This window comes from Ursus americanus, chromosome 32 (genome assembly GCF_024610735.1).
Source record: "Ursus americanus isolate L20-20 chromosome 32, mUrsAme1.1.p, whole genome shotgun sequence".
Classification (NCBI taxonomy): domain Eukaryota; kingdom Metazoa; phylum Chordata; class Mammalia; order Carnivora; family Ursidae; genus Ursus; species Ursus americanus.
Genome location: NC_142158.1, coordinates 24,903,783 through 24,928,173, shown reverse-complemented (window position 1 = coordinate 24,928,173; position 24,391 = coordinate 24,903,783). Strand labels below are relative to the sequence as shown.

General features: G+C 39.5%; 1 long non-coding RNA gene across 4 annotated transcripts in view; it reads right to left on the bottom strand.

The window, feature by feature from the left end:
* Window positions 1-4,004: 4,004 nt before the first annotated feature.
* LOC123791032 (uncharacterized) overlaps window positions 4,005-24,391 on the bottom strand; it is a 563,175-nt gene continuing 542,788 nt past the window's right edge. Inside the window, exons 9-13 of one of the 4 annotated variants that reach the window (XR_015722611.1) lie at window positions 16,123-16,183; window positions 6,768-6,867; window positions 6,172-6,277; window positions 5,589-5,749; window positions 4,005-5,354 (exon numbers count right to left, since the gene is read on the bottom strand). This is a non-coding gene — a long non-coding RNA (uncharacterized LOC123791032). The remainder of the gene's footprint in view (window positions 5,355-5,588; window positions 5,750-6,171; window positions 6,278-6,767; window positions 6,868-16,122; window positions 16,184-24,391) is intronic. The other 3 variants (XR_015722613.1, XR_015722614.1, XR_015722612.1) reach the window with 3 other exon arrangements.

Sequence of the window (24,391 nt, the reverse complement as noted above, 5' to 3'; positions counted from 1 at the left end):
GTCACACATCATTGGCTCAAACTCAAACACATGACTATTTCAGTGCAAGTGTCCCTGGGAAACGTAGTCCAGAAAAAGAAGCCAATGAGCAGACCACCACGTCAGTTCCTGACATAGCTTCTAATTCTTCAAATACTAAAATATCTTTTATTAGGTAAGCACCCCACAGTCTATACAGCACATTGGTGTAAAGTTTCTTACTTTCATACACTCACCAACTCTCTTGGGAAATTAGATCAATTATCACCATCCTCATTTTATAAGTGAGGAAAGTAGGGCTCAAAGTGGTTAAATGACTAGCCCAAGGTCACAAAGTTAGTAATTTGCTAGAGACGGAGTCTAATATCAACTCTTTTTCCCCAAAGTCTTGTCCCATTTCTAGTATAATTAACCTTTCTTATCCCAAATATTCATTCATCCAACAACTGGAATTAAGTTTTGTATAACTACTACATGACTACTGCATTATGTGTCCTTCCAAAAATACAAAGAATGAACATCACAGGGATCCTGCCACTAAAATCCTACATTTTTGAGTTTCCTGTTATCAGCTGCTACCTACCTGCTGTATCCATTGACTCACTTTTTACTCACAGCTCAGTCTCCTCACACTAAGTTCACCAATATCTTCCAGTTCATGTGGTAGATGCAGTTTGGGCCTCATCTTATTTGAACACTGTGAAACCATTCCAAATTGTGACGCTTCTCCCTTTGTAATGCTGTCTTCCTTTAAGTCCCATGATCCCACACTGTCCTGATTTTCTTCCTACCTCTCTGTTTAATAATTTAAATTACTATTCTCTTATCCTTCACTAATGGGTCTTCGCATATTGAGAATACCTTAACCCTGCCTTCCACAATCAGATCTTTCTTTAAAGACTCAAATGAAATACCATCTTCTTGGTGAATTTGTACCTAATCCCCCAGGTAAATGGAAATATCTCCTATGTTCTGCAAAACTTTATTCTGAGCTCTTTCACAGCACTGACCACATTCCACCTTATATTAATCGTCTAGTCGACTTGCGATATCAAGTCTTACCAGTTGAACTGAATTCCTTTCAGGCCCAATCCTGGCATGTCTTATCTCCTCCTTCTATATTCTCATTTTTGGCTGAAGGCCTTTACAAATGCTGTCCCCTCTACCTGGAAGATGTTCTCTTTTACCTGGTTAATTCCCAAATATCTTTCTCAGCAAAAGTCACTTCTTCCATGAAGCCTCCCCTTACCCTGCCATGAGTTCTCCCGTTGTTACGCGTGTCCTTTTCCTTCTTGGCACTTGTCACATTACTGCAACCTTAACTGTGAAATTCCTTTCATTTCTGTTTATTCTATTAAAATTTAAGTCCTGAGATCACAATGTCCAGGTGTGTACTCTTTACTGATATACGTTCTTTACATATAAGATTAGATGTTTCATTCATTAGGTGTTTGTTGAGTGAAATAACTTTATTCCTGCAGAGTAAAATTTCAGTGAGTTTTTAGGATGCTATCTCACACGTGACTCACAGTTGACTGAAGCCAAGGAGTTCTTTCTTTCCTTCCCCCCCAAACTCTAGTGTCTGATTATTTGGAGGATCTCATGGCAGGACTATAAATACATTTGCTTTTAAACATCGTCTTACAAGATTCAACCCAGTGGATGTGCATTCTGTTATTCCATGGACACCATCCCTCCCACTTTCTGTCATCTAACTATGTGGTAATCGAATCACTGGCAAAGGGTTAAATAGGACAAACTAGAGCCGAGGCTCTAAAACCCACCTCTTGAAACTACTTCTCAGTAGACGGTTGTGATGTTTTACCACAGAAGTTCAACTTGCCAGTGATATTATCCTGATCATGGCTAATTTTTGAAGGAGAGTCTGTATATATCAAATATCCTTACACTGCATATGAAAACCTAATCTTTTAAAGTCCCAAAGAAATGGCACTGCCATAAAAAATTTTTACCTGATTTCTCTAACAAAAAGACCCTCTTCTCCCTCCCGGTATCCCCATTTTGTTCTTGCCATTTTAATATTGCCAACCACATTCTGACGTATATTATCGGTAATTGTTTGGACAGCACTAATTCTATTTCCAGTCAGTTCTTTCAAGGCAACGAGGGCTTCATCTGCTGCATTGAAGTGACTATTTATTGACTATCTCCACCATGCCAGAGACTGGTATTTTAAATGCACCATCTTATTTCTTTTTGAGGTAAATATTACAACGACGAGCACTTCAGGGATGAGGAAACTGAACCTCAGAGAAGTTGGCTTACTTTCTATTCCTCATCTAGCATGGGTCCAGGCTCACAGCATATATTAAATGAGTGATTGTCAAATTATACGGTTGATGTTGACGGCAATTTATATGGGGACTCCGCCCTCCCGGAGACTATGATATTACTATCTTGCATTAGGTGCCGACTGCACTACATCTGAGCTGCTCTTCCAGATGAAAGTTCCCTGATGCATTAGTAATTCTCTCTTTCAAAGAGAGTACGCATTCTCTATTGCTTCAGGCCAATAGAGACAGGACAGATGTGTTATTTGGAAAAACACTGTTGCAGGAAACAAAAGTATGCAAATTATGCCTCTTCTGTACACTTCAAGACCCATTTTTAAACTGGTAAACTTCTTCAAGGTGACATACTGACATTGTGAAATAATTTCTCTCATTAGACTACACTGACTACAATTCAGGCTTTTTAACAGAAGACCGAGGAGATGAAAACCGTCTTCTGTAAGCATAGAGTGATCACTTCTACCTGGGATTTTTTTTCTTTTTTTTTCTCTCAAACAAATCTAGACAAACACACAGTGAGATAGAGCACATAATGAGGAGCGTAAGTGATTCCAACAGGGAACTTGCACAACAAATCTATATTTTTCTTCTTGAGAAAGCCACAAAAACTCAGCTTGGGGTCATGTTTTATATAGAAGTTTGCACAATCTTTGCAAAAGTACAGGATTTTTTTTAAGATTTATTTATTTGAGAGAGAGAGAACACCAGAGTGGGGAGGGGCAGAGAGAGAGGGAGGAAGAGTTTGAAGCGGACTCTATGCTGAGCGTAGAGCCCGACACAGGGCTCGATCTCACGACCCTGAGATCATGACCTGAGCTGAAACCAAGAGTTGGATGCTTAGCCGACTGCACCACCCAGGTGCCCCAGATATTTAATCTCAATGACTGTTTTCTCCTCATTTCCACTTATAAGAACATCAGCTGAATGACTTTCTCATTTACATACATTTATTTATTTATTTACTTACTTACTTATTTATGGGGGGGTGGAGGGGCAGAGGGAGAGGGAGAGAGAGAATCTTAAGCAGGTTCCATGCCAAGGGCAAAGCTGGACACGGGTCTCAATCTTACAACTGAGATCATGACCTGAGCTGAAATCAAGAGTTGGATGCTTAACCAATTAAGTCACCCAGGAGCCCTAAAAATATAGGATTTTCTAATCTAATTTCCTTGTACAGGTAAGAAAACTTAGGCCTAGAGAAGATGAGTTTCCCAGATCAAAGGGCAGTTACATTAGAACTCAGATTAGAGCCCAGTGTCTGGCCCTGGAGTCAAGTTGCTACGTCTCTGCCGCCCCATCCTGCTCTTGCACATGGATTCCCATGATACATAATTTCTGTGTAGGATTCCCAGGATATGACCACCCAGACTTCTGCTGGCAGTTTATGCCCCCACTGGCCTGTGCGGTGTTTCTCTCTGGCTTGGAGATCTCAGTTCACTTGTCAAGACATCTGTGCATACCATAGGGCTGGGCCAATAAACTCTTCCCTCTGGAGAGCCTTGCTTCGAAAGGATCTGTAACACAGCATGCAGCAGGACATAGCAGGCAGGGCCAAGCATGGTCTTTATTTATTTTTTATTACGTTCCATTAGCCAACATATAGTACATCATTAGTTTTTGATGTAGTGTTCAATGGTTCATTAGTTGCGTATAACAGTGCTCAACACAACTACGTGCCCTCCTTAATACCCATCACCCTGTTACCCCATCCCCCCACACCCCTCCCCTCTGAAACCCTCAGTTTCTTTCCCAGAGTCCAGAGTCTCTCATGGTTTGTCTCCCTCTCTGATTTCTTCCCATTCAGTTTTCCCTCCCTTCCCCTATGGTCCTCCATGCTATTCCTTATGTTCCATGTATGAGTGAAACCATTTGATAATTGTCTCTCTCTGCTTGACTTATTTGACTTAGCATAATCCCCTTCAGTTCCATCCATGTCGATGCAAATGGTTGGTATTCATCCTTTCTGATGGCTGAGTAGTATTCCATTGTATATATGAACCACATCTTTATCCATTCATCTGTTTGAAGGACTTCTCAGCTCCTTCCATGGTTTGGCCATTGTGGACCTTAGCATGGACTTTAGAATCTGATAGCATGGCTGTCATCCTGCTTCTGTTCATATGATTTACCTAAGTGCCACCCTTTCTTAAGCCTCCTGAACTTCAGCTTCCTCATCTTTACAAGGGGAGACATCATAGCTACTATACATTGTTGGGATGGGGACCGAGTAAGATAATGCATGAATTGTATTTATCACATGCAAGATGATGAGTAATTCATAGCAGTTTGCTACTGCTGTCCTTAAACTGTGGCCAAAAGTTTGCACTAGGTTTTCTGAGTTGTCATTTTCTTTGGCTGCTGTTATGAGAATATATCTTTTCCAGGGGTGCCTGGGTGGCTCAGTGGGTTAGGCGTCTGACTTTGATTTCAGCTCAGGTCATGATCTAGGTTGGGCTTATGGGATCAAGCCCCGTGTTGGGCTCCACACTCAGCAAGAAGTTTTCTTGTCCTTCTCCCTCTGCCCCTACCCCCAGCTCGCACACACACTCTCTCTCAAATAAATAAATAAAATCTTTAAAAAGAGAGAGAGAAAAAACATCCTCTACAGAACATGAAAAAACAATCTACTGGGAGCATATTGGGAACAATAAATTCCTGATAAATCATCTTCACACAAGCAGAATGATTGGAATAGACAAGTGATGTTAAGGGGAATAGAAAAGCATTCTTTCTGTATGTTGTTTCCACCCCAGAATTCTATTTTTCTTTTTTCTTTTACTCTAGTAGTTCAGTAGGCTAGATCCAGCTCACCTCCACTCCTGTATTAGTCAGGGTTCTCCAAAGAAACAGAAGTCAGTCAGAGACTGACTTGTCCAAAGTAACACAGTTCCTCATCCATACTGAGCGCCCTATGGTGCTGACGGCAACCCAAGGCGCAAGACCTGCATGATGACCAAGAGCCACAGGTTGAGGTTAGGATTGATGGACTTCACAACAACCCAGGAGGACTTGCAGGTTCTTTTTTTGGTTATCAGATTAAGTAATTCTTCTCCATATGTGTCCCTATTTGGAAAATAAGAATTAATTACTGCATTCCAAAACAAATTATCACAAAATCCAAGTTCACCGACACAAAAACATCAAGTCTACAGGTACAAAGAAAAAGTCCTCTTGCAGGAGCAAAATTTAGAGAGAGGAGTCCACAAGATTACACCCACTTTTTATTTTATTGAAGAGTAGATATACAATACTGTATTAGATTCAGGTGTACAACATAGGGATGCCATATTTACATACTTGATGAAAAGAACAAGACCACGTCCACTTCTGACAGCAACTGCAAGTTCAATTGTTGGGTTCCATAATTAGCTAGAAGGCCTTCAGTTACACTTCAGCCATACTGTTATACTGCTTGTTAGAATTATCGCAGTTGAGAGATACAGATGAAAATCAGCCAACTGGAAGGCGATATAGAGCAGAGTTAAAGAAAGTATGAAATGTGGAGCTTCTGGCTGTCCTCTCCCCAGGGAGTCATGATCCACTTTACTTTCCCAGCACTGATGTGTGACAATATGCATAGAGTGTTTCTAAGCAGTGGAGCTCACTCAAGCCTCACTGTCCAGAGATTTCACTGGGGCTCCGTCACCTAGGCATGACTGACTACCCAGACAGCTGATCTCAGTCTCCAGCCCCTCCGGCTCATGCATGATGCAAACCCCACCATAAATCACATTGTTGGTGTGGCCCAAAGCTTTCACTCCAAATGGCGTTGTTGCCATCTGGCTGGCCGAAGGCCTCCAGGTAAACAGAAACACTTCTCTCAGTGTCAACTTTTTGACAACTTTTCTAAGACAAAACGTTCTAAGGGCTTAGAGATTACCTCCCAGGAAACAAGGTCAGAGGCCAGACTTCTCTCTGGGGAAGGCTGAGTTCTTCACTCCGCAGCTGGCTAGTTGGCTTTGCCTGAGGTTGCTCCCCTATCATAACTTCACAAAAAGAAAATCCGTAAGCATGCCTATCCGTGAAACAAATGTTTCTTAAGCATTTATTTTGTTCTGGTCTTCTCTGCAATGTCTTCCTGACATTGTCTCTATTAATCCTCACTGCAGCCCTCTGCGGTGGGCACTCTTTTAATGGCACTTTCAAGATGAGGGAACTGAGAGTTGCCTCAAATTGCAGAGCCCGTGAGTGGCGATGACGTAATAAACAGGAGGCATGTGAGTCCAGAGGGATAATGAGAGGCTGTAAGAGTTCATGCTAATTCTCACCATACTGCAAACATACTGCCTTTTCCATGGGAAGTAGATCTCCACAGGCATTTGCACAGCCAAAAAAGGCAAGGCCACTGAATGGAAATTGTCCAGTACTGCCTTTCTGTTCCACGATATATGTGAATTCAGATGGCCACAATAAGTGACTCGTCTTGCTACACATTTAACAGAAAGAAATAGAAGACAAAAGGACATGAAGACTTACCATGAGCTCATGGTGCCTTGATCAAAGAAGGCTTCGTTGACAACAGTATTTCGAATGGTCTTTTTGTCTGGCATCCCAGAGATCTGCACACCCTGGGGCACTGCACAATGATAAGATTCTGGGTGAGTGAAAGGCATGCCTTTCTTCATAAAACAGGATAAGGGCAATTCTGAAAGAGGAGTTAGGAAGACCAGTGTTTGAGTCTTCCAAAATACATGCCTTGTCAGAGGGAAAAATTTAGAAAAGAGAACACAGGGATGTTGGGAGCCTGAAAATGGTTTCCCTAAAACAGTCCATGTGAGCATGTGCCATGTGAATCTTCATGTACCCCAGGATGCCTTGATTTGGTACCAACTCGTCTGAATGATCCCATTTCGTTAATTTTAAATTTGGAGGTAAAGTTTCCATTAACTTGCTGTCTGACCAATGGTGTTGATATTTCATAAATAAATTGGGACTGGAGTCCTGAAAACAGACTGAACATATGAGGAATTTAATGTGAAATCCAGCCGGAGAGAGTCTGACCAGACATGGGGAGAGGGGAGCCTTCATTTTTCTGAGGAATTTTGATTGAAGAGATGTGGCCCCATGGGTGCTGTGAGAAACAGGCCCCGCCCCAACCCAGGACAGGGCAAACAGTGCAGTCTACCGTCAAGTAGCATGACGGACGAGTGTTTCTACCCATGGCCATCCTTCCATGACACAGTGAGATCTCCAGGGGGGCCAGTGGTTCCCGGCATAGCTGTCGAGGAGCAACACAGGCCAGTTCCAGGCAGCAAAAGGTGCTCTTAGTGGAAGAACGTGGGTCGGCCCCCTCTTAGACCTGTTTCTGTCTGAGTAGAAAATTCCTGGGAAAGGAGGCAAGGAGCTCGAGCTCCTTCCGGAGAGCAAGATGGTGAGCATGAGCGATGGAAGGACTTTGTGGGTCTGGAGCCATTTTTAGGATCATTTTGTACCTCCACATCCCTCTGGTGGGTGGTCTTGAAAACATCAGTTACAACGGTGATTTTAAAGAAATATAAAATACAGATGTTCTCCCATTTTACTGCCTGTAAATTTTATAAACAGGTAATTGTGAAATTTAATATGTAAAACTGCCTCACTCAGAGGATTGTTTTATAGTGATTAGAAACTAAATGATCTTTAAAGAAATTTGGCCAAAACACTGTCAGAGCCTCATTGTACCTACACTCTACAAATACTCCGGCTTTCTGTTTTTAATAGAATTAGAACGGCATCAAATCCACACCAGTATAATGAGTTGAAAAGTGAAAAGCTTAGTTACGTACCTAGTTGCACAATTCCTATAAAAACAAAGGAAAATATTCTAGGTTTGGGGGGCATTGGCTTTGGTTTGGTGCTGCCTTGGCCCACAGGACTGACAGAGCTCTTTGACTATTCAGTTTTGTGTCCCTGTTGTCTACACCACCTCATAGATCATAGTCCTTCGTGTTTAGGGCTTGTACGGTCCAGAAGATGCACATGGACCCTCTCCTGGCACTGGTGCATGAGGTAACTTTTCCAACTTCTCCAACTTTTCATTTAGAGGGGGAGGCGTACTCCCCACTTATAGGATGGGAAGTTTCCATATCACAGGGAACCCCAGCATCAGCAGGTACCGCTCAAATAAAGTGGAAAAGAAAACCAAAAAGAAGGTTGACTCTCAGCACTTTCCTCAAAGGGAGGGGTGTATGTTCAGCGTCCTTATTATTGGCACCTATAATTAATACCTGGCCAAAGTACATTTCTAGTAACACGTGGAAGGGCACGGTAGAGGAGGGTGGGAGCACAGGCCTCAAGGTCACGGGTAAGGGCACTGGGAAGGGAGGGTAGGTGTGTTTCAGACTCTACTTGGGAGAATTTGCCTTTGTTTCCAATTCATGGCCTCCTTTAGTCATGACATAGCATAAATAGAAGACGGAGCTTTAAAAAAAAATAAAGAAAGAAGGCAGGATGGTTTTGTTTCTGGAAATGCCTTGAACAAAGCATGTGTTTCTGTTTAATACTGGATAAGCTCCAATTGATGTCTAGATCCTTGTCAAAATGTTTACTTTTCTGTGGGATTTTTTTTTCCAGTGGGGCATTATGAAGCCACGGCTATCGCGCTAGGCTTCAAAGTTGCGGCCAGCTGCCCTTGCAAAACCATTGTTGTACCCGCTGCCCCATCCCCGTTCAGACTAAATCTTCCTTTAAAAAAAAAAAAATCATTTGGGGACTGAAAAAGATCAATCTGATGAAGAGTTGAAGGAAATTCACCAAAACAACTACTGAGACAACAAATATTGAAAACGTGAACGTTTGTTTTCATTGGGATACACTGCGTGATTTTTTGGTGTCATGTACAACAACAAAAATAGCTTGTTTTATTTTTAAGCAGTTGTGAACTCCTGACTTGAGTATGCACAGCCCCTGCAGGGGGAAGTTCAAAAATGAAAAACGTTACCCTGTGCTATCTGGGCTATTTTATTCAATGCCACAGGCCTGTAGAAGGTAAAACACATATGCCCTGAATTATAAATATGTCAAGACAATAAAGGAATAAACCTGAACAGTTTTATCTTACATTTTCCCTAGAAAACTTAGCCCTTAATAAAAGCCACATACTATGATGCAAGAGACTATGGAACAAATACGGAAAAAAAAAAAGGGTAGATAACAGCTCTTTAGTTACAAAGATAAAAGAATTTTGTAAAAATAAGTGAAAACTAAAGCTTCTGAGAGTCACTGTAAAAGGATCCGATTTCTCCCTTTCCAATCTTTAAAATCCTTTAGATCAATTTCTTTCAACTTCTGGGTAAAAGACCCACTTTTCCAGTCCCCGGCGGAGTGCTGAAATTGGATCCCCAAGTTCTGGGCTTTCGTCTTGCCCCTCTCCCTCCTTTTGACTGCAGGTTTGTGAGTTAGTGTTTGAGGCTTTAAAAACCATCCCCAATGGTAGTGGCTTAAGACAACAATTGATTATTAATTCATGATTCTGAGGGTTTTCTGGCTGGTTCTACCCCTTGGCTGTCTTGCTTGAGCTGGTAGAGCGAGGCTGACCTCATCCACAATGCTGAGGCCTCAGCCCAGCCTCGAGGAGGCCTATCCAGGCTGCACCTGGTGTCACAAAGATTCCCAGCAGGAAGAAAGGAAAAGAGCATTGCACAAGCACCCGTCCAGCCTGTGTGTGTACCGTGTTTGCTATTGTTCCACTGGCCAAAAACAATATGAGTCAGTACGGTTAGAGCGGGTATAGACGACACAAGGGAATCTATACAGGGACGTGTGAACGATGTGAGGAGCGTGACTGTAACAATTTGTCATTCTAGGCTAATCAATTCACCTGCCTGGGACTCATTGTCTTCACCTCTAAATTGGAAAACATAGTAATTTGCACTACTTTTAAAAACTGGAGAATTAAATAAGAAAATATACATGGAAACGTTTGAAAAATGAAGAGAACTCTATAAGTTGCAAAATATTATTTTGGCAGAGAAATCTGTATTGTTCTAGGTAATCCCCCCACCCCACTAAGTGTGTTTTTAGGTTTTTACATATGTCCCAACCACTTTTAAATAAATTCAACCCAATACAAAATAACTTAAATTTTTTTTTTTGTATTTTAAAACCAAATCATGATTTCTTTTTAAGATCTTATTTGTAAGTCATCTCTACCCCCAATGTGGGGCTCAAACTCACAACGCCAAGAGCAAGAGTCACACACTCTACCAACTGAGCCAGTGAGGCACCCCCCAATCACTACTTTTTTTAACTGAATTTTTAAAACATTGAATTCAGACACCAGAGTTATCTTCAGCAGAAAAAAATCTGATGTCATCTAATTTAATGTTTACAGAAGTAAGACTCTGTCTACACAATGCCAAAGTATCTGGTCAATTTAACAAAGTTGGTTTTTATAAGGCATCTGGAAGTTTCATCTACCTAACACCAGTGACTGTGAATCTCTGCTGTGCAATTGGACTGTTTTATTTCATTTTGTTTTTTTTTTTATAGGGTGCTACAGCTGCCTGCTTAAGAGCTTTCATTATTCTACAATATGCCCTGAGATTAAAATGCCTTTCGCTGAGAAAAGACATTTTATCTGCCACACCCAATGAATCTCCTCTACATTTAAGTCCCTCTAGCAAAATAAATGAAGCGTACTTAGAACAAACAAGAGACCAAATAGAGCAAACAGTATTTTGAGTCACAACTGCCACAGAAAGGTGGGGTGTTTTCTCCTCCTCTTCCCCTCCTATGTTTAAAGCATGGGAAACGAGAGCTTGCTGAAACATCATAGTAGCATTCCATTAGCATCGTCACCTTAAATTAATGAGAAAGGAGCTGGAACAGCAATGCTGATTAGTCCCAAGTAGAGTTTAGAACTCTAATTTTATAATTTGGTCCCCAAGTTCAAAGGAGAACGAAGAGGTTTGGCATGATGTTTATATTTGGGGCTTTAATTTTTTTTTTAACTTTTACTTACTCATATGTCACGAAATTTTAATTTATTAATGCCCACTGTCTCCAGGAAGTTGAAGCTTTACAGAAAAAGTTTTGTGTGGGGTACCTGGGTGGCTCAGTCGGTTAAGCATCTGCCCCATGATCTTAGGGTCCTGGGATCAAGCCCTGCATCCGGCTCCCTGCTCAGCGGGCAGTCTGCTTCTCCCTTTCCCTCTGCCCCTTCCCCCAGCTCATCCTCTCCCTCTCTCTCCTCCCTCTCTCGCAAATAAACAAAATCTTAATAATAATAATAATAATAATAATAATAATAATAATAATAATAATATGGTGACTGTTCATTAAGGGACAACTGGAGCAGTTCTCACCTTAGCACCTAACACTATCCAGCGCAGACAACTTCTTATCACTTTTTGTTCTCCCTTTTTTCCTCCGGTCCCTGTTTGACCCATTTCTCTTCAGCTTTTTTTTTTTTTTTTCTATTTTATTTCCCAATGATGTCATTAGCTGCCGCAGGATTTCTTAGCAAACATTTGGTTTATTGTAAACTTGAGTCATGTTCGATGATGACGAGTACTTTGAGATAACGTACAGTGTTATATTAGTTTCAGGTATTAATGCGGTGTTCACACAACAGGTGCACTCCTTAATCCCCATCGCTTATTTCTACCCGTCCCTCTACCCACCTCCCCTCTGGTGACCATCAGTGTGTTCTCTATAGTGAAGAGTTTGTTTCTTGGTTTGTCTCTCTCTCTTTTTTTCCCCCTTTGCTGGTTTGTTTCTTAAATTCCACATAGGAATGCAATCATATGGTATTTGTTTTTCTCTGACTGGCCTATTTAAAAGAAAACACTCTTGAAATAGGATTATCCTATGGCTATATAGCTCTTTACCTACAACTTTTTGCCTTGACGGAGAGTTTTAGCTAGGAATTTGCTGGGCCTCACTCATGGGTATGAAGTTTAATATTTAGGAAACATAAGCACTCTAACGTCACATATATAGACTAAGTCAGTACATAGGAGTTATAATAAAGGGTAAGCACAGCACAATTACAAGGCCCCACATAATCACCATACTTTAATTTGTTGATATTACCAGCATCTAATAGGTTATGCTTATATTTTTGAATCACCACAAGATTAGAAGTGCTCGCAACAATCAAATTTGGAGAGAAAAAAAGATTTAATTCTGTCTAATACAATTTTGGCTCAAGTATATAATTCCTGGCATTCTAATTCTTTGAAAATGAGTAACACTGCTAATCAATAATTCATTCACAACCACATTATAAACTGAGAAGTGTAATTCTTCTGGTTTAACTTTTTGATCCTACGCAGTAAAATTAGATTACACTAATTACGGTCAGAGACAAGTGACCATTATATTTTTAAATCACAATCTCCTTCTATTCCCTAAATTCAGCTGCATCTTCCATATCCAACCACCTCGAAGCAACCTATTTATGAGCCATAAGGAACTTGGGCTCCATCCTCAGACCTGGCAATGGAGCTTCTGCCCTAGACGTTGCTGTAGAAAGCCCCACAATGCCTCACTTTCCTAGGACAAAAGGAATGTTCTTGCCCAGGGCCTATGCCTTCATCCTTCAAGACCTGGAACCCTAGGATTTCCTGCATCAAGGGCTCTATACCCTTTTCCAAGGCCAGGGTAGGGAAGTTGGTCTTTAGGGCAGATGGGCAGCAGGGTGTTCATGCTTTATGCATCTTCCCAGAAGGCCACCCGTAGGAGGAATAAACCTAAAGATAGGAAGATACAGGGTGTGGCCCAGAGGCTAGGCCTCCACTATTGCCCTCACCTGCCCCTCCTCCCCAGAACACAGAGGGAACCTACAGAATTTATCACTTTTCCCAAACCTTCAGTGCCCTTTTGGGTTTAACGTCTTTGCATATGCTCTTCTCCAAATCTGGATTTCTCTCCCCTTTTCACTCCTGGAGAGGTCTCCAAAAGATCCAATTCCACTTCCTTTTTGAAAATTCTCATAACTTCTCTGGACAGATTGGTTGTCTTCTCCTTTGGGTTACTGTAGCCTGTTTTACTAATATTTACCATAGAAATTAACACATCTGGCTATAATTATTTATTCACATATTTGCCTCCTTCTCATGAAAAATTTAAGGCCAGCAAGACTTACATTCAAATAGTGATGCTTCATAAATATTTAATAAATAAGTGTTGAATTAAATGCACTAAACACATAGTGTATTCATACACTGGTTATCAAGCTCATTTCTCATGCTAAAATTCTTCAGGCTATGTCTTAGTATAGTATTACATTTTTATTAATGTAAAGGAGTAGAATGTTAAACTCAAAATTAGTTATTTTCCAAATGTGGATAATTCCAAAAATTCCATCTATAGAAACAAACTTTTGATCTATAATGTAGTCCACAATAAAAACTGTTGATTAGGGTTGTCTGGGTGGCTCAGTCAGTTAAGGGTCTGACTCTCACTTCAACTCAGATCATGATCTCAGGGTCATGAGATCGAGCCCCATGTCAGGTCTGCTCTGGGCATGGAGTCTGCTTAAGATTCTCTCTCCCTCTCCCCTTCTCTCCCCATCTTCTCTCAAACAAACAAACAAAAATTGTTGATATGCTTAGCATGGCTTTAAATGGAGAGAGATGCTCACAATAAAAAATATAGCCAAGGAAATACATCATATTCATATGTTGGATGCATCCATCAAATCAGCTGTGACGAAGCACATTCAAGTCAAACTAGAATGTCCCATCCTAGAGAAATAAATTCAAGTTGATATAGTTACTGTAAACTGCTCCCCTGCCATGCACAGAAATGGGAAATATTACCAGAGGAATCTCGCGAGGTTCAGGATAGTCTAGAAACTTGCCCAAGGGGGCGCCTGGGTGGCACAGCGGTTAAGCGTCTGCCTTCGGCTCAGGGCGTGATCCTGGTGTTATGGGATCGAGCCCCACATCAGGCTCCTCTGCTATGAGCCTGCTTCTTCCTCTCCCACTCCCCCTGCTTGTGTTCCCTCTCTTACTGGCTGTCTCTATCCTGTCAAATAAATAAATAAAATCTTTAAAAAAAAAAAAAGAAAGAAACTTGCCCAAGATCACAATGGGAGTGAAACTATGATAGTCTTGGAGGCAGAAAGATTAAAATTTGGGAGCCACTGAAATATGCATGGTAAATGGGCAACTGGAGCCATAGGGGAAATGCTGGTGAGGAGCAGCTGGTCAGGTAGAAGGACAGAAGAACGTTGAAGGGGCTGGACAAACAGAGGAGCTGATGCAGGAGTTGGAGAAGGTGGCATCAGAAAAGTTGGAGAAGAAAAAAGAACAGGAATGTTCCAGAAACCAAAAGAGGGAGAACTGCATGAACGCAGCTCAGCATTACCAGACTTTCTACACACATCCCACAGTGGACCGCAAATAGGTCCTCACATGCGTTTAGAAGGTCTCTGTCAGAAATTCACATCCAGACCAAAGCCAGATTTGATGAGCTGGTGAATGAATGTAGGAGTAAAGAAAGGAATCTTTTAGGAGGCATTGAAAGGAAACGCAAACACAAGGTAGAAGTTTGAAAGATAAGTTCCAAAGTTGTTCTTAACAGTGTGTATTTTCCACTGTCATGGAAGCAGAAGATAGTCAACTAAAGCAATTTTTAATATGCTATAGTTTTATTTGCTAAAGCCGCTGGCTTCCTAAATTTATACAGCAGAATCTTGGTAGTTCTAGACTCTTCATATTCAGTGTTTGGTCAGCTCCGTTAGCATTTCCTGGGAGGTAGTTAAAACTACAAAATCTCAGACCCCACCCCAGAATCTGTCTTTTAACAAAAACTGCCAGTGATTTAAATGCATTTTGAAGTTTAAAAACCATAACTCTAGATTCTACTGTCGATAACCCAAGAGAAATCTTATCTGCTACAGTTTAAAATTTTTTCAATTTACTCTGTATACACACCAGAGCCACATCTAATTTATTTGTAAATATCAGCATTGCTCTTTTTCAAATCCTGTAATTAACTACTTTCAAGTTATACCGTCTACCTCGAGCAATGAACATTTTACTCTTAAATTGGAATGCAGTCACATCCATACGTTGAGATTGTATAGATTCACCTGGGTGTGGCCCTTCCTGCAGGTGCAGTGTTTTTTACCCTTCTCCAATTCAAGCCATTATCCACTTTCCAAAGGCAAATATTTTACGGATTTCTCTCAATGATGATGCTTCTTTTCCTCAAACCTATCCCAGTTTACGTCATAGACACATTGTAGCAGAATAAATAAAGGGCTTCACGGGGTTCGTTTTATATGGGATGTAGCCGAAGTCATAACAGCAGAGAAGGAGAAATGATCTGAAGACCAGGGAGAGGATGCCATAAAAGGAAATCACACACAGAAACAATCCCTGTCTGCATGATTCCAATATACACAAATTTCAGTTATCATGGTTTAGTGAAATACTACCAGTCTCCAACAACAGGGTTCAAATTTCAGTTACTGCAATATATCAAATGTGAGTAATCACTTGAAGTATAAACTTTGTTGCTAGCTCTTCAGTCCACAAATCTCTATGCAAAACATAGACATGCACCCTATCCCGTGACCAACCATGGCACTTCTGTCAAAGTCTGTTGGTGATTGATCACTGTACATCTGTTATTCTGTGCACGTACAGACAGAAAAGCATGTCGTTCCATTGCTCCCTGTATCCCAGTGAAAATCCCACTTAACATTCTACAAAAAAAGGACAATCGAGAGGGAAATGGCCCAACAAAGATGAAAGTAGAGCAAAGACATGAAAAGCGCTAACACTGGAAGTTAAATTGGAATCTTTCATGCATGGCCGACCATGGGAATGTTGAGCCTGCTACCATTTGAGAGATTCCAGACATATGACCAATAAAAACGTAGTAAACGAGGACTTACCATCAACATGAGGAAGCTAGTTGTGATGAAAAGGATCGAGTTGTCATAGAGGAAGTGACATCTGTAAAACATAAATTTCACAGTAAAAGAACACTCAGTGATATTTCATGACATCGAAAGCACAAAGGATGAAATGTCAGAAGGTGATCCAAACTTAGAAAGAAGTATGGCAATTTGCCATGGCCAAGAAGACCTTGATTCCATAAGTTACATGATGAGAAAGCAAGCATGGTTCAAACTACTCTTGACAAGTTTTTATAAAGGAACAAAGCACTTTAATTCTCCAAATTTTTGTTTCAAATTATAAAATACTAAATAGAGTTTTATTGCTTTTTTCATTTCCCTATACATTTATGACTGAAAGTAAGAAAGTTTTTAATGTTTTAGCAAAAAATTAGTAATGGTCACTGATAAAACACAATTTTTCTGATTGATTATTAAAACTCCTTTGTGTATTTTCAGTTTGCAAGGTCATTTTTACAATCCCTCACTACTGTGCAGAGGATTGTCAGTAGAGATGATAGGTAGATAGATAGATAGATAAGATAGATAGAGAAGTGGAAGTAGAGATTACAGATAGAGATATCTAAAGAGAAGAAAACCGTCAAAATGAATTCGGACATACGGTAACTCCTTGAACTATCTTTTTTTGAGGCTTTTAAGTGCCAACCAAGGTCAATAAAGAGAATGCTTGCAGTAAAGAAGCATGCTTGCATATATACATGCATTGCATATCTAATTATGATATTAACATGTATAAAACATGAAGATTTGGGGGTGGTTGGCTGGCTCAGTCAATGGAGCATGTGACTGTTTATCTTGGGGTTGTGTGTTCGGCACCATATTGGGTGTAGAGATTGCTTAAAAAACAAAAACCACACACACACAAAAACAAACCAAAACATGCAGATATTGAGTATGGATTTATCTTTTAACTTAGAAACTGATTTACAAGGGACAATTTCATGAGAGTTCTGCCAGCGGCTCTTTGTATATATTGAGGGAGACTCCTTTGCAAGTGTTACTTCACTACACGTGATAAACATAATCCTAATTTTATATACATTCTAGTTTTCCAAGTTAAATTATACTCCGACCCATAAGAGAAAACTTCTAAGAACAGAGTATCACTATTTCACCTATAAAATTAAAAGCCTACATAAAAATATATAACCATTTTTATATAAATTTCCATTGGATCTATAATATTTTATATAAAGTAAGTAAAAATGAGGTTGGTCTTATTGACTGTTCTTAATCTGTAAGGCACAGAGTGTGTAAATGCATAAGAACATGAAAATAAAGATATTACTTGGCAGAGATTATCAAATTATAACGGAAAATTATAATCTAATCATAATGTGAAAACAATTCCTAGAAAAAGGTAGAAAACAATAATATATGTATGCTAAAGGTGAAGGAATGCAATTAGTTTAACAATGAAAAAAACTATCCTTTAACCATTAGTTACCTTTTTTTTAAAGATTTTATTTATTTATTTCAGAGTGAGAGCCTGTGCATGTGCACACGAGTGGGGGAAGGGCAGAGGAAGAGGGAGAAGTAGACTCCCCACTGAGCAGGGAGCCCAGCCAGGGGCTCTATCTCAGGACCCCAGGATCATGACCTGAGCAGAAGGCAGACACTTAACCAACTGAGCCACCCAGGCGCTCCATTAGTTACTTTTCCATATAAAAATTCATATTTGTTTTGCAGAGTTTCTCAACTGTTAAGAAACTGGCAGTTTCTCAATGGCTTTTCATTCCATAAGATAGAGTTGCTATTGGAAAGCCTCGCAACTAGTTCTCACCAGTTGATTTATGAGAGAAAATTGATTTTATTACTTTCAGGTCAAGGTGGTGAAGAGGCCAGTGCAACTTAACCCTTCAGGCAGCTGGAAGCAGGACTTCTAGGATTTGGACCATAGCAGAATCACAAGACAGAAGAGCCTGGATCTTCATCACAAAGAGAAAAGCTGCCTGACAACTGGGAACACCCACATTAGCATATAAATGAACAAAAATATTTATCACTTTTTTACACCACACACAAAAATAAATTCAAAATGGATTGAAGGTCTAAATGTGAAACCTGAAACTATAAAAATCCTAGAAGAGAACACAGGCAGTAACCTCTTTCACATTGGCCATAAAAACCTTTTTCTAGATATGTCTCCTGAAGCAAGGGAAACAAAAGCAAAAATAAACTACTGGCACAACATCAAAATAAAAAGCTTCTGCCCAGTGAAGAAAACAATAAACAAAACTAAAAGGCAGCCTACAGAACGGGAGAAGATATTTGCACATGACACATCCAATAAAGGGTTAGTATCCAAAATATACAAAGAACTTACAAAACTCAACACCCAAAAAACCCAAATAATTCCACTTAAAAATGGGCAGAAGACATGAACAGACATTTCTCTAAAGAAGACATACAGATGGCCAACAGACACATGAAAAGACACTCAATATCACTAATCATCAGGGAGATGCAAATCAAAACTACAATAACATATCACCTCATACCTGTCAGAACGGCTAAAACCCACAACACAAGAAACAATGAGTGTTGGCGAGGATGTGGAGAAAAAGGAACCCTCATCCACTGTTGATGGGAATGCAAACTGGTACAACCACTGTCAAAAAGAGTATGGAGGTTGCTCAGAAAGTTAAAAGTAGAGCTACCCTATGACTTAGCAATTGTACTACTGGGTGTTTACCCAAAAATACAAAACCACAAATTCAAAGGGATGCATGCATTATTTACAAGAGCCAAGATATGGAAGTAGCCCAAGTGCCCATCGATTGATGAATGGATAAAGAAGTGGTATACATACACAATGGAATATAATTCAGCCCTCCCCCCCAAAAAGAATATAATCTTGCCATTTGCAATGAATGGGTGGAGCTAGAGAGTAAAATGCTAACCAAAGTCAGTCTAAGAAAGACAAATACCACATGATTTCACTCATATGTGTCATTTAAGAAACAAAAGAAATGTGCAAAACAAAAAAGAGAGAGGGAGACAAGTCAAGAAACTGACTCTTGACTATAGAGAACAAACTGGTGGTTACCAGAGGGGAGAAGGGTGAGGGGATGAAATAGGTGATGGGGATTAAGGAGTGTACTTGTGATGAGCACTGGGTGATGTATGGAAGTTCCAAATCACTATAATCTAAAACTTAAAAAGCCAAAAAACCCACTCATTATAACTGAAATGGTGGGGTTTGTTTATTACTATGTCTAATAATATCTATAAAAGAATATTGTTCCTTAGGTACCATAACCACATACTTTCTAACCCAGTGCTATATGATAAAATGTTCTACAATGATGGAAATATTTCTGCGCTGTCCAATATGGCATCCACAAAACACCTGTGGACATTGAAGGAATAAACTGTTATTTATTTAACTTTAATTAAGCTTAAATGTTAATAACCATGTGTGGTTAATGACTACGATAATGGGAAGCTCAGTCCTCATCTTTAGTAATACCATTCCAATTTTCAACAGGATATAACACAGCTTTCGCATACCTTCCTATCTACTAGTAGTCCGTGTTCCTGAATCTTGAAAAGTTGACAAAAATAAAGGTAAATTTTGGTTCGTTATACTTTTTTTTTTCTAAAAAGAAAGAGGATAATTAACAACTATCTACATCTATTATCTCCAAAACATATTTTATTTTTCCTTCAGAAGCACATTTGAAGGTAATATTGACCATTGATCACCCCTGGGGCAGAGGGCAGGGGAGCTGTCAAAAAGTCTGGAGAATCATATTCTTTGCTACACAGGGTCAACTCCTGCCTGTTGGATAAATATTGCAACCAATACTCTCTTCCTTTTCCCTCATTTTGTCAATAAAATTTCTCAAGCCACCAAGTTATCCAGAGCTACAATGACATGGATTCTAACGTCAATTAACGTAAATGAAATACGAATATGAGGGTTCCTAGAAATGCACATGGCCAAAATCTCTCTCTACTTTTTACAGTATTTCCATAACCACTTGGAGTACCTGTATGATCGTGTGGTATAAACTTCAGGACCTCCATTCCCTACAAACCCTTCGCAGTGAAAGCACTGTTGATAGTGGTGTAATTCATGTCATTCACTCTTGTCCACTGTTTGCTTGACCACCATATGCTTTGCTCCTGCCCACGCCCCAAAGTCCAGCGCAATGGCAAGCATCATTTGCACCTGGCCTGAGTGCTGGGGCGTGAAACACTTTCTGCACTCTGGCAAAGGTGATTAGTATAGAGAGAAAACTGGAGTAAAGCAAATCAAATTTTCTCTAGAGACACAGTATAAAATATCAGTTTTTGAATCAAAGGGTAAGGCAATGAGTAAATTCTGTTGATTTTAATGCTTCGTGATTGATTACTATTTTTCTCTTGGCAATTTCAGATGTTTAAAAAGAGCATTTATTTTGAAAAATTAGTATTTATCACTGTTTATAAAGATACAGAACAAACAAATCTAACCAAGATACTATCCAAAAAAGGAAAAAGGAAAAAAAAAAAAAACAGATGAGGCCCTTGTCAATTTTTAATCGGCAAAGCAAAGAGCATCACACTAATAAAACTTAATTAAATCATTAAATATTTAAAATGAATCTCTAACTCTAGCTTATGGAATGAATTCCCTTTAATGTATTTGAAACCCTATTATGAAGTCTATACATAAAGCAAAATCAAATGTAAAACCAAACAATTTAATGTATTCATCCCAATCAAAAATTCCATTTCATTTATCCTCCCAAAATCTAAATCACCTCAGAACACTACATCACCGTTTATATTTCCCTCACATCAGGAAACACATAACACAACACAGTTACAAATACATTGCCCACGAAGTGGCTGTACCTTACAAAATATAACTCATTCATTTTACATGTTTCATTTCATTTCAATAATAAGGTATAATAACATTGTCCAATTTTCAATGAATGTCAGCTTTTTGGTAGAAGATATATATATATTTTAATGACTTCATTTTTTTATATCACTCACAACCAACCACCTATACATGTGTATGTCTTCAATGTCCTTCAGACAAGCACTTCTTACAGTGAGTAGTTATATGTCTTTGTAAGGAGTCAGATTCATGATTACTTTCTTTGGTAAAGATGCACTGTCTTAATGTTAATTATCACATGGATTCGAATACATCTATCAGGTGACTGCATCTCTTATAGAATACTATATATATAGTAAAAGCTTAACATAATGACGCTAGGCTGCCAATGCAGTAAACACCTATAAATACACAAATACATTACAAAAGTCACAAGTACCCCCCTCGCCAAGCAAGGGTGGAAGAGTGGGCATTCACTCATTTGTTGGCAGGCACCCTGAAACTCACAGTAAGGTGGCTTTAGCGGGAAGCAGGAACTATACCCCTTGCTAGACCCAGAACGTTGGTAACTATGGAGATCGTTTCTCCCTCTGAAACTTTCAGGCTCCCTCTGAATGGCAGAAATGCTTCAGACCCCTTAGTGTGGCAGCAGAAACCCAAGCCATCTACTTCCAAGCCACAGACCTCCCTTCTCTTTGATCTGCCCACCAGTGATCTCTCAGCATCCCATCTGTGGCCCAAATCACAAACTCCACTCATTTTTTTCTGTCTCTCCCTTACAATCATCCAAATCTGCTAATTCTACCAAAACGTCTTTGAACTTCTCCATGCTGTCTTCCTTTCATGACTTCCTGAGCCCAGCCTCCATGACCCTCCATGCTCGTCCTGCAAGGAGCCCCCTGGTCTCTCCCTGGGCTTTCCTTTTGTACATTGCACTATGCTTTAAACCCACTTAAGAGCTTATGTGAATCCTATCTTTTCGCAATCTCCATAATATGTTCGTGGGCTCCCATGCAGAGAAAGCAATGGAAATCTTTGTGAGGAGGGTATCATCTAAGGGCATAGAAGTCTGTTTCAGGGAAATAATCCCACAAACACACCACTTAAAGCAGCTGCCTCACCTTAAAATGAACAATTAAATTACCAAAAAACAAACAAACAAACAAAAAACCTCCAAAAAACCCAACCCTATACACAGTTTTGTTCTCTTTTTTAATTCTTGGCAGACACGGTAATTATACCTAAGGCAATAGTAGCTTAAAATTTCAGATTTACAACCAAAAACTTCCTAGTCTATAGCTAATATGCCAGACTGTGCTTCCCTAACAGATATCTGAGGAAAAAATACCTTTTGCTTTCATATTCTTCCTAAAAATTTCTCTCATTCTACATCTGCTTCAAAGTTCACCATTACCATTTTTTAAGGATACAAACTAAATCCGTGAGCCTGTCACGCAAGCCCTTCACGATCTGCCAGGACAGTATGTGACACACCCCAACCACAGACCCCAGGCTGCAGGCAAAATGGACTATTATGAACATTCAGCTCCCAGCAGCTGTCTGGACAAGCGGACGCTCTCTCATCCATGTTTTTGACCTGCCATTCTATGAATTCTAAAACTGCTCAGTTATTCAGGCATTTGTCAGATTTCACTTCTAGGAAATAAGGAGATGCGCTTAAGGGCCTGGGATTAGATTTTAAAACCAAACAGATCTGTAAAAGAAAGAAGTATTGTCAGAGAAATAGGGGGGGAAAAAAAGCCAAGAGGGAAAGTTATGAAATGATGAAACATTCAAGCTGTCATTTCGAAACTTAAAGGGGAATCTGTATCCTCCAGTTTTATAAAAGGAAAACATTGATTTGAAATGTACATTATCTGTTTGCCTCTTTTCTTTCTTTTTTTTTTTTTTTTAAGATTTTATTTATTTATTTGACAGAGAGACAGCCAGCGAGAGAAGGAACACAAGCAGGGGGAGTGGGAGAGGAAGAAGCAGGCTCATAGCGGAGGAGCCTGATATGGGGCTTGATCCCAGAATGCCAGGATCACGCCCTGAGCCGAAGGCAGACGCTTAACGACTGCGCCACCCAGGCGCCCCTATCTGTTTGCCTCTTAAACATCTGTACAGAGTTTGATAAAGAAATAAGGGCCTTAGTACCTGCTACAAATGATACTTTAGATTTTTCTCTTATTTTCTTAAATCATTCTTTTTTGTCTCCACTAAGGAACTTTCACTATGGTAAAGAAAATATTAATACCTTAATAAACATGACAGAAATTTACTGTCCAAGATTAACCATTTCAACAAATAACCATTATGGTTATTTTCTGAGGATACCATTTCAATAAAGTATATTCTTTAAGTGTATATAGATAAGGAGTTAAAAAAAAAAGTCTGTACTCTCTTCTTGGGTCTTTTAATTAAGCAAATTGAAATAAACTATTAAAATGTTTTCCAGAAATATTTTTTTTTTCAATAAAAACCCTCTTGGGCTACTTCCTGATATTGTAACATGGAAGATGGGCCTTTAGCTGTCTCAGGCATGCGTGGCTTTCTATATATTTCAGTCAGACTCCAACAAAACCGGCTACTTCTCAAGGGAAAAAACAAAAAACAAGAAACAAAACAAAACAAAACCTTCTATCCCCATATGGCTGAGAGGGGAGGGGATGAGTTTGACTGGCTTATTGAAAAATAATGCTAAAAATAATTAAGTACTTAAAGTGAAAAGAGAAAGGGGGACATATGTCACTGTGTATATGTTATTAATCCGTATTCTAGAAAACAAATTTGGGAATCTGAGTCACTGATAAAATTATTTTTATAATCAAAATAGAGTTAAAAATAAATAATTTAGCTGAAAACTATGGAAGCTTACTGTATATTTGTCAGACTTAATGGATATATTTCATACTCTGCTATCAGACTAAAGAGATGGACATCTGGGGGACTCAGGTGGGTGAGCATCCAGCTCTTGTTTGAGGTCGTGATCTCAGGGTCACAGGGTCAAGCCCCACATCGGGCTCCACGCTCAGCACAGAATCTGCCTGGGATTCTCTCCCCCCTCTCCTTCCTCTCACTCGCCTGTGCACGCACGCTTTCCCTCCCTGTCTCAGATAAATAAATAAATAAAATCTTAAAAATAAATAAATAAAATCTTAAAAATAAACTGAAAAGAATATTAGATATGAAGTCAGATGTATCGGGCTTTTCATCCTTGCTGCGCTGTTCAACTCCAGATAAGATATCTCAACTTCTTTGAACCCCAATTTCTTCACATATAAAATTAATATTTTTGTATCTATCTAACCACATTCGTATCAGCCTCAGTATATTACAATTATGTGTTTTTCCCACATTAGACAGTAAACTCAAGAATTAAGACTATGTCTAATTCATTTTTTTCTT